Source organism: Vombatus ursinus, unplaced genomic scaffold, assembly GCF_900497805.2.
Source record: "Vombatus ursinus unplaced genomic scaffold, bare-nosed wombat genome assembly UNPS02014779.1, whole genome shotgun sequence".
NCBI classification, from domain to species: Eukaryota; Metazoa; Chordata; class Mammalia; order Diprotodontia; family Vombatidae; genus Vombatus; species Vombatus ursinus.
Genome location: NW_020954557.1, coordinates 17,265,953 through 17,277,540, shown reverse-complemented (window position 1 = coordinate 17,277,540; position 11,588 = coordinate 17,265,953).

Here is an 11,588-nt window from a genome sequence, read left to right as displayed (position 1 = left end):
AGATAGATAGATAGATAGATAGATAGATAGATAGATAGATAGATAGAGAGCACAAGGTGAGTTGAAGATGAAGGAGTGATATCTGGAGAATAAAATTAAGAGGTAAGAGAGGATTATACTAGGAGAAGGAGAAAGGGAGAGGTAGAATGGGGTAAATTGTCTCATGTAAAACAGACAAGAAAATGTTTTTACAGTGGAGGGAAAATGGGGGAAGGTGAGAGGGAATGAGTGAATATTAATCTTAAAGGAGGGAATAACATACACACTCAACTGGATATGGAAATCTCTCTTACCCTACAGGAAAATAGGGGGAGAAGAGGACAAAAGAGCAGGGGGATGATAGAGGGGAAGGCAGATTGGGGAAGGGGGTAATCAGAAGCAAACACTTCTAACGAGGCACAGGGTCAAAAGAAAGAAGAGAATAAACAAGGGGGCAAGATAGGATTAAGGGAAATATACTTAGTTTTTCACAACGTAACTGCTATGGAAGTATTTTACATGACTACACATGTATAATCTGTATCAAATTGCTTGCCTTCTCAATGAGGGTGTGTGGGTAGGGAGGAAAGGAGAAAATTTGGAAACCAAAGTTTTAAAATCACATGTTAAAAAAAAATTGTTGTCACATGCAACTGGAAAATAAGATATATAGGAAATAGGGTATAGAAATCTATCCTTCCCAACAAGAAAATTGAAAGAGAAGGGGATAAGAGAAAGGGGGGGCAGAGATAGAAAGGAGGGCAGATTAGGGGAAGGGGTATTCAGAATGTATGCCAACTTGGGGTGAGGGGAAGGGTGAGATGGGGAGAAAGTTTGGAACTCAAAATCTTGTGGAAGTGAATGTTGAAAACTAAAAATAAATAAATTAATAAAAAAGTTTAAAAAAAAAAGATTTGGGATCTCCTTTTCCAGTTGGTTGACTTTCTTTTCATAATCTTCTTGTTTTTCTTGGATTGTTCTTGCTTAAAAAAAAAATCCCCAATCTCTCATTTGATTTTTGAATTCTTTTTTGAATTCTTCTATGAATTATTTTTGCCAGGTGACCATTTGACATTACTCTTTGTGGTAGGAGAGACTTTTATTATTTATGTATGTATTTATTTATTTATGTGTTTATTTATTTATGTATGTATTTATTTATTTATTTATACTTTAGTATCGTCCTCTGAAGCTGAACACTGGTCTTCTCTATTTCCATAGTAACTGTCTGTGGTCTATGTCTATGGTTGGGGTCTTTCTTCTTTGCTTGCTCATTTAAAAAAAAGAGCAACTTATTATTACAAATACCTCTAATCTTGGGGTGTAGAGGATGGTACCTTTCCCCATCCAAGACACAGGTACGGTCCCCCGGCACACAGGGCTGGAAATGCTCTTGCTCCCTGAGAACCCTTCAGAGGCTATGATCTTTAGTTCTCCCCTCTGGCCTGTAACTGAGACCAAGAGCTTAGCTGTCCTGTAAGTTCCCATAGTTAGTAATGTCCCTGCTCCACTATTTCTGCCCTTACCAGGTGTGTGCTAGTTCTTTCTCTCTCATGGCCTGGTGTCTCTTGTTTACAGAGGCTCCCTCAGTCTTCCCCTGCTCAGACACCTGACTCTCCACATTGTCTTGGAGGTAAAAATTCCTGTGGCTGAGGTCAGGCTACCTCCCAACCCAGCTGCTCTCAGGGCTCAAGGCTTGCTGTTTCAGGGGAGCTAACCTGGAGATGTCTACATTTCACTCAGCCAAACCTCCATCCTGGGATCTTTCTTCAGATCTTCTCCAATTGTTCCAGGAAGACCACTGTTCTAACCCAATGCTTATTTATTTTTGCTGTTCTTCATTGACCTGGAGGTATTATTTTGTCTTATTTGTGGAGATCTGGAGAGCTTGGAATTTTCTGACCTTCTCTACCATCTTCCCAGAATCCTTTTACTTGTATTTCTAAGAGAATAGAATACCCTGAATAGAAATTTCATTGATTTTTGTCCATTTGTTTATAGTGGAATTAGTCCCCTTTCCTAGGATAGAACCAAGGTAACAAAACTGAAACCAGTCTTTGATATTTAACCCTAAAAGACAAGTCCCAGCTTCCCCCTACATGAGTTTAGCTGGGTCTGTTTTGTGTTGTTCTGTGTGGGCAAGATACTGCATGTCTTCTAACTATGCCTACCTGTCGTTTTTACTGTGTTTATTGGCTTAGAGGAAGAAAATAAGCCTTTATATAATGCCTACTATATGCCAGACACTGTGCTAAGTGCTTTTTACAAATTCTTTTTCATTTGATCTTCATATGAAGGAAACTGAGGAAAACAGGTTAAGTTACTTGTCCAAGTACACACAGCTAATACTTAACTGAGGTTGGATTTTAACTCAGCTCTTTCTGACTTCAGGCCTAGCACTTTATCTATGGTACCAGCAGCTCCTTAGTGTGAATGTGATCTAGGAAAAATGGAAGTGACAGTTTCTAAGATATCCACTGCTCACTCTGTAAGGCCCATCAGCTTATTGTTTGTATATCTGGTATAGCCATAGGACCTGTTGGCTACAATATTTTTTTTAAATATCTGTGATTACTGGCATTGGGACAGGGGAGGTGTGAGGAATTAAACAAAAGGTTTAAACTCTGTGACAAGCAAAAAAGCCCGATCTCATAGCTTGCTCAAGCAAAATTAGAGTGGATTCCAGTTTAAAAAAAAACTAAACTAAAAGATCTATTGCTTTTATAGTTGAATGTTGAAAAGTATTTTTTTAAATATAGATAATTGACTTTTACTTCAAAGGAAAAGAAAATTAAAGCCAGATTAAAATGAAAATAGGATGTTTCCTAAATTTGAGCAGAGATTCTTTCCTTTCTTAGTCTGAACAATATGGTCAATCAGGGAACAGGGGGAGAGCATGATAATTTTAATTTGAGCAAAACTGAGTTAAGAAACTACTCTCTGTCTTGTTCCCAAGATTTGTGGAAAAGATGCTAAATTTGACTCTACAAAAGAATCATAAGGTCTTTTATTTAGAGCTGGAAGGGACTTTAGAAATCATCTATCCAACCCCCTCATTTTACAGAGAAGGAAACTAATATTCAGAGAGGTGATACAACTTTGACAGCTGTCCTACAAGAATTACATGACAAAACTGGAATCTTCAATGGGTATCTTCTAAATTTACCTACATGTAATCTATGAAGTAAATGCATCTTGATCTAGTTAGCAAAGTATTGTTGGATTAGTTATTCAACATACTGTCTTTTATGGACAAGATAATCCACATGCTTTCTGTTACTATCTTCTCCTTCACTCGTATCTCTCACATCATAAGTTGGCCTTTCTCATTTCCAAGGCCACCCCCTTTACATGAACAAGTAATCTCATTCCATCTTGTTTTCTCTATCAGATTGTCCCTTCTATCATCCCCTCTTTATAACACTTTGATCTCTTCTGGTCTATTAGTTGCTTCCCTAAAGCCTACAAACATGCCTATGCCTCCCCCATCCTCAACAAACCCCTTCTTCATCCAACCATTTGCTACTAATGTCTGATATTTCTCTTGCCTTCTGTGTCTGTATTCCTCGAGAAGGCCATTGACAATAGGTGCCTCCATTTCCTCTCCTTTCACTTTCTTCTTAATACTCTACAGTCTGGCTTCTAATCTCCTCATTCAACTGAAACTGCTCTTTCCAAAGTCACCAGTGATCTCTTAAATGCTAAATCTAATGACCTTTTCTCAGTCTTCATCTTTCTTCCTTTTTGAAGCCTTTGACACTGCCAATCTCTCTTTTCTTCTCCTTGATACTCACTTCTCTCCAGGTTTTTGGAACACTACTCTTTTGTGGTGTTCTTCCTACCTAAAAGACTGTTCCTTCTCAGTTTCGTTTTCCTGAATCTTTATCCAGGTCACATCCATTAACTAGGTATCTCCCTTGGCTTTAAACTGGACCTTCACATCTTCTCCCTTTATAATATTTCACTTGGTGATCTCATCAGCTCTCAGGCTGTTGATTCTCAAATCTATTTTTTTTTCCTAGCCCTAGCTTCTCTGCTGACCTCCATTTTCACATTTCCATCTGTTAATAGTTATCTCAAACTGAGTGTGCCATAGACATCTTAAACTCAACTCGTACAAAACTGAACCCATTAACTTTCCAATAAACCCCTTCCCCTTCTAAACTTTCCTATTACTGTCAAAAGCACCATGATCCTCCTGGTTCCCCTGGCTTGAAACCTAGGCAATATCCTTGACCTTTTATTCTCTCTCTCACCCCTGTCTATTATATCCAATTTATTGCCAAGGCCTGTCCATTTTACCTTTATAACACCTCTCAGATATGCCACCTTTATCTACTCTGATACTGTTACCCATCCTGTTCTAGACCTTCATATCCTCAAACCTGGAGGAACCTGATGGCTGGTCTCCCTGACAGAGTACTCTTCTTACTCCAGTCCACCCCTCTCTTGACTGTCAGTGAGTTTCCTAAAGTACAGGTTCAGCTATGTCACTTTCCTACTAGGTTAACTCAATTGGGTTCATTTTACCTCCAGGGTCAAGTGGAAAATACTCTGGCATTCAATTCCTTTCATAACCTACTCCCTCCTAACTTTTCTAGCTTCTTTTTTACACTTTACACTAGACATGTACTCTTCAATCCGGTGACACTGGCTCCCTTGTTCTTCCTCCCACAGTACACTCAATCTCTCAGTTTTAGGCATTTTCTCTAGCTGCCCTCCTCCCCCTCTGCCCCATGCCTAGAAAGTTCTCCCTTCTTATCTCTGCCTTCTACTTTCTCATCTTCCTACAAGTCTTAGCTAAAACCCTACCTTCTGTAGGAAGGATTTCCCAATCGCTCTTAATTCTAGTGCCTTCCCTTTGTTGATAATTTCCTTTTTAGCTGGTTTGTACATAGTTGTTTGCATGTTGTCTCCTCCATTATATTGTGAGCTCTTCAAGAGCAAGAACTATCTTTTGTCTTTCTTTGTATCCCTAGAATTTAGTAGAGTGTCTGAAACACACTAGGCACTTAACAAATGTTTATGGACTGAGTGAACTTTGAGGTATTTTAACAACCCATGACTACCACTGCAGTCATTGGGCTTTCCACTTCCCTATAAATCTTTGATTTTTCCAGCAAGAGGGTGATGTCTTGGGTATAATAAGCATCATGATGGAGTTGGGGGAGGCAATGGTGTTAAAGAGATGATTTTTTGTTTTAGACAGCATCTTGTGATTGTTGACAGTGGTGAGGAATACCCTAAATGTAACTCAGTCTACTCTTCTATTAGTAATTGTCTGTCAGTAATGTATTTCCAAGACAAAAGTAAAATATATTAACTCAATGGGCTGTCCATCCAACTATAAATCACAGAGAAATGAATAAGTGTTTTTCATTCCTTTGGTTTTCCTGTGTGTACTTTTCTGCCACATATTCTTTAATGGTTGTGGATTTCATTAAAGATGACTAATGGGATCTATCCTGAGATTTGGTACATACTCACAAACACATGCACACATATAGAATGCCTCACCACCTTTGGACTTTAGGGACTCTACCTTCTATTTGGATTTGTCATTGGATAATACTCTCTGAGGACAGAGAATAGTTTTGTTAACTCCTATCTCTATTTTATAACTTACTTGATATAGTTATGAATGAGTTGAAAGAAATTATCTCCGTAGTTGTAGCTCTCTAAAAATTTTGGATTTTGTAATGTGAATAGGAAACTGAAAATTAGAATCATGAAATCTCAGAGGTTTGAAGGGACCTTTGAGACCATTTAAATAATCTACACTAGTAAAGGAATTCCTCTAAACCTTACCCTATAAGTAGTCCGTTAGTTTGTATGTGAAAATATCTGATATGGAAGAAATCGATACTATCTCCTCAGACATTCATTCTACTTTTGGATAGCCCTAATTTTTCTGATGCTTTCCCAATGATGAGATTCAAGTAAAGTGGTCAATGAGAAGCTCATTATCTCAAGTATCACTTAAAGGCACTTTAAGACACAATGAGATTCAAGTAGGTTGGTCAATGAAATATTGAAACTAACCTGGGGCCCCTCTGCCACTCTGTCTAGCAGTGAACAATAGAATGGATAATGCCCAAAACTCCCTGGTCACCTCATCTCTCTGCCTAAGACAGATTTTACTCTATAAGAATCCCTAGCCTCTCCTGGCTAGGGGCTGTCCTCCTTAAGGGGAGTGCATCACCCTTAAGTGGGAGGTGCCCCCTTACTCAGGCATCTCCCTTTGGTGGGTGTCCCCCTTATTTGGGCTTCTTTCTTAAGTGGAGAGTGTCCTCCTTAAGCTGGGGTCTCCCTTGATGGATGTGTCCCTTAAGGACCCATCTCCCTTAAGCATCCCTCTCCCTTGGGGGGCCCTCTCCTTTGGGAGGCTGCCACTCCCCCCTTAAGCTGGGATCTCCCTTAAGCTGCACCTTTCTTAAGGGGCAGAGAAGCCTGCTTCATCCCAATAAATGCCTTTACTTGATTTGGAGACAGCCTGAGTGAATTCTTCCAAAACAACCTTGAACTCCAACATTTTGGGGTGCTCCTGAACCTCATTACTTATATCAAGCCAAAATCTTGTCCTTTACAACTGTAACTCACTGCTCCTGGTTTGGGCCAAAACAGTTAATATGCCATGCCCACTATCCCAAAGTATTCTCTTAAATACACTAAATATGGCATTAACAGTAACTCTGACAGAACCTCATAAGGTTTGAACTTGAGGGCCTTCACCATCCTGTTTTCCATCACTTGCAAATCCTTTAGCAATGCAACACTTTAGATGTGGTCTGACCATGGAAGAATACAGTGGCATTATCACCTTGAGGCAGTTAGGTGGCTCAGAAAATAGAGTACTGGGCTTGGAGTCAGGAAGACCTGAATTCAAATCCAGCCTTAGACACTCAGTTCTGTGACCTTGGGCAAGTCACTTGATCTCTGTTTGCTTTAATCCCCTGGAGAAAGAAATGGCAAATCACTCCAGTGTCTTTGTCAATAAAACACCATTCACCATCCACAGGGTTATGAAAAGAGACTTATGCTTGAGCAATAATCACCTCTCTGGTCTTCTGCAATATGACTATCTTAATACCAACAAAGATCACATCTACTTTTTGGGGTTTGACATAATTAGTTTGTAATTCTCCCATATGATTTTGTAGATGCACTGTTATTTACCTACCACTCCTCCATTTTGAAGTTAAATTGATTTTTATTTTAGCACAAGTATAAGACTTTACATGTATTATTTATTTATTTTTTATATATTTTTATATATTTTATTCTGTTTAGCCTAATGTTCTAGACTTTGGGGACTTTTGTGGATACTGAGCTGTGGAACTTTCATCATCTACTATATGAGCTATCCTTAGCTGTCATCTGCAGATTTGATAAGAATTATCATTTGTTTAGTATATGCATTATGACATCTAGGTGATATAGTGGGTAGAGCAATGAATTTGGGGTCAAGAACATCTGAGACCAAATCTTACCTCAGGGTAACTTGAGGTTGTGAGTAAATCACTAAATCTCTGTCAGGCTCAGTTACCTCATTTGTAAAGTAAACACAGTAATAGTTCCTAACCTTACTGGGTTGTTATGAGAATTGAAGGAGAATTTTAGCATAAAAATTATGTAAGGACACAGTGAAGCAGATGGTCTCCTCCAGTGTTGTAAAACTGCTTGTGCTGAAGAGAATCCTGCAGCTTTGTAGAAATTTCTGCCCTGCTCTCTTAGGTCAGATAGACTTTAACAATTGTGAAAGTATTTGGTCAACTCCTCTTCTTTAGGGCCCTTGAACAAGCAATGTTTTCTCATTCTGACAACAAACCCTATCAGCTGTTATGTGAATAACCCTACAGAAGTTTGTCTTTTCTCTTGACTGAATCTCTCTTTCATTTCCTTTCTCTCTTCTGTTAAGTTCTTTGTGTATCCTAAGATGTTTCAGAATATTGCTGATTGGCTGTGTACTCTAAGAGGATCTGAAATGTTATTAAACCAAATCTCTAGCCTAGGAAGTTGAGATGTTACCAGTGATCTGTCTTCCTTAGAATGATAAATTTCTTAGAATAATAAATCCTTTTTCTTTTTCATTTGGCTACTCACATCATTTAACCCTGAACCAACTCCTTTCCCTCACTCGCCCCCACCCTCTTCACCCCAATAACACACAGTCAGAGAAACTAGCTGATAGGTGGAATATTCCATGGGAGCTTCTGGAACCCAGATTGAGAAATTCCCCAACAGAATTAAATAAAAGAATAAATTTAAAGTGTTTTACAAATCTTAACATATTCCATAAATGCAGTCTATTATTATGTTAGTATTATCTGTGCCTTTATCTAAGTCAGGGATCTTAACTTTTTTTTGTACATAATAGGCCTATTTGGCAGTTCTCAACATGATATTTTTTAAATTGTAAAATGTATTAGATTATAATGGAAACCATTTTTATTGAAATAGAGTTATCAAAATACATTTAAAAATAGTTTGTGGACTTCAGGTAAAGAACTCCTGTTCTAAGTCATTGATAAGAATGTTAAACAGTATAAGGCCAAACACAGGTCCCCAGGGCTTACCACTAGGAACTTTCCAAGTTGAAGTTGGAGCATTAAAGATTATTCTTTGAATTCAACTATTTAACCAGTTCTTACCACACCAATTGAATATTTCTTAAAATCCCCATCTCCATTTTTTTCCCACCAAGGAAAACATTGGAGACTTTTTGAAAAGCTGTGCTAAAATCTACATAAAATAATATTTATAGCATTTATCTTACCTATTAGTCTAATAACCCCTTCAAAATAGGAAATAAGTTTTATCTAGTATGTATTGTCAAAAGTAAACTTATTTTGGTTCTTTTTTTTTTAATGTAACTCCCATTTCTAGATATCCTCTGGCCATCCTTTTAACAATACGTTCTAAATATTTACCAGACAAGTTCACTGCCCTGTAGGTTGAAGACTAAACTCTCTCCCTTTTTAAAGGTGAGGTAAAACATCCAAGTGGCACTATTGATAAAGCTCTGGGCTTGGAGTCTAGGAGACCTCAGTTTAAATCCAGCCTCAGACACTTACTAGCTGTGTGACCCTGAGCAAGTTCCTTAACTTTTGTCTACCTCAGTTGCCTTATCTATGAATGAGGAAAATAACAGTGTCTACTTCATAGGATTGTTTTGAGGGTCAGATGAGATAATATTTGTAAGGCATAGTGTCTGGCACAAAGTAAATGGGTAATGAATGCTTATACCCTTTCCCCTTAATGATAACTGAGTCTTTTGCCTTTTCTCATGATCCAATTACCTTCAGGTGCTCTGCCCAAAGGAATATAAATTTTATATAAAATAATATAAATAATATAAAGTAATTGTTTTTATTTTGGCCAGAAACCATGAGGTTCTTCCCTTTCCAGATTGAGTTTTTTTTTTTAAATTATTACATAAAAAGGGCCATTCCTTGACTATTTCTTACCTACCCTTAATCACTGAACAGGTGTTGCCTCAGTCAAAGTGAGGACACTAAAAACTTAGCTTAAAAAGACCAAGGTCTCCCACTGCATCCAGGCCATCTCCAGTCTTCCTGATCTATATCTTGCCATTGGACTTAGATGGCTCTGAAGGAGAAAGTGATATTGGTGACTTTGCACAGCCTTTCCTCACTTAAATCCATTTCACTTGCAAGTCATGGCATCAACTTCTTGATGTTACGGTCCCCTTCCAGAATGAAGGACAGATAGCAAGCAAGCAAGCATAATCCAATGTCTCTCCCATTCTCCCTAATCTTTTACAGATCGTTGACAGGGACTCATCAATAACACAATATTTCAGTTTTTTCAAACCCTGGATATGGTAGAGCCATTGTGTAGCAAAAAAAAAAAAAAATACCACCCCTAAAGCTAGAGAAATTGGGTTCAAATTCTTCTTTTAACATACCCTGGGTGACTTTGGGCAAGTTGATTAACTTCCCTGGGGCCTCTTTTCTCCTCTATAAGGTGGGAGGCTTGGACTAGAAAACCTCAGAGTCACCTTTTGTTTCGAGATCTGTGCTGCTGTGCTCAGAACTTCTTTCTTATACTTTCTCTAAACCCTGTGAAATCATTTCTCCTGAGATCTAAGGTGCATGTAAGGGTATTCTTGTCTATAACCCCCTTTATGATGAATTATAGGATGGAATAGTCATTTCCCTTCATGGTTCCCAAGGTCACATAGCTGATAAACACTCTATACACTACTACTCCCTGCTGCCTCTCTAGAATGAACTGACATTTATTTTTTTAAATTATTATTATTATTATTTTTAGCAAAACAATAAGCAGTGTGATACAGTGGGAATTGACCTCAGTTTAGGGACAAAAGACTTGGATTCAAATTTAGGCAAGGTCACTTACTATGTGTTTGAACTTGGGTAAGTAATTTTATCTCCTGTTTCTTCATTTGTAAAAAGACAGCAGCTGAATTTCCTTCTAGATCTAATTCCATGAGTTTATACAGGGGCACGCTTGTAAATATTTAACTCTCTGGGGGAGGGGGATGTATTCAGGATGAATTTTTAAGTTCAATCCATATTATTAACATTTTCTTAAGTGTAGAAAATCACAATCAGCAAAACAATCACCAAGCCCTGCTTTGCCAATTTCTGAAGTGTAAATGCTTACATTGAAAATTTAACAATTTGGCTTTCGAGAGACAGTTTGAGCTGGCTCAAGCACACCCCTGATCCTGTCACCATACATAAAAAGATAGTTACATATTTGTCTTCAGTGTGCTAAAACAATTTTGAATGTAGTGGAGAAATATTTTTGAATGGTTTATGGAAGAAAAAGTGGTCCCCGCCCCCAATTTCATCAGTTTGACTCATTAGACTCAACCTAGGACACACAAAATGTCTCCTGCATGTTTATCATGAATTGTATCCCTGCGAGTACACTCAGAAAATGTGCCAACAGTAAATGGACTATGCTTATAGTCTTCCATTGTAACAGTAACTGGATAACTGGTGGTTTGGGGTAAAAGTAGGCTTTGGAAAAGAGGTTCATTCTGATACATTGTGTTCACAAGAACATGAGGTACTGCTATAGAATCAATAAATGAGTTTGACTAGCAAGAAGAGAGAGGATAGACAATTGCCTGGAAATACTGCAGCCTATCACACCTCCACATGGACCCTTCAGACTACTAGCAGTTCTTCAAATAAATTCCCCTTCCCCTTTTATTCCCATCCAGATGTTCCTTGTTGTTAAATACAAGTGGATTTCATCAATGCAAAAATGTCAGGAGGGGGTACCATATGACTGATGAGTCACTGTCAATGATCTCTAAAAGATTAGGGAGAAGGGGAGAAATACTCAATTATGCTTACTTGCTTGCTGTTTGTTCTTTATTGTGGAAGAAGACCATAACCTCAAGAAGTTGACGTCATGACTTGCAAGCGAATTGGATTTAAGTGAGGAAGGACTATGCAAAGTCACCAGAATCATTTTCTCTTTAAGAGCCTAGGTCCAGCGACAAGATATAGATCAGGATGACTGGAGATGACCCAGAAGCAGTGGGAGACCTTGGCCTTTTTAACAAATAACAAATAGTGTTATTGTTCCCGGGACTTATGGTCTTCTGC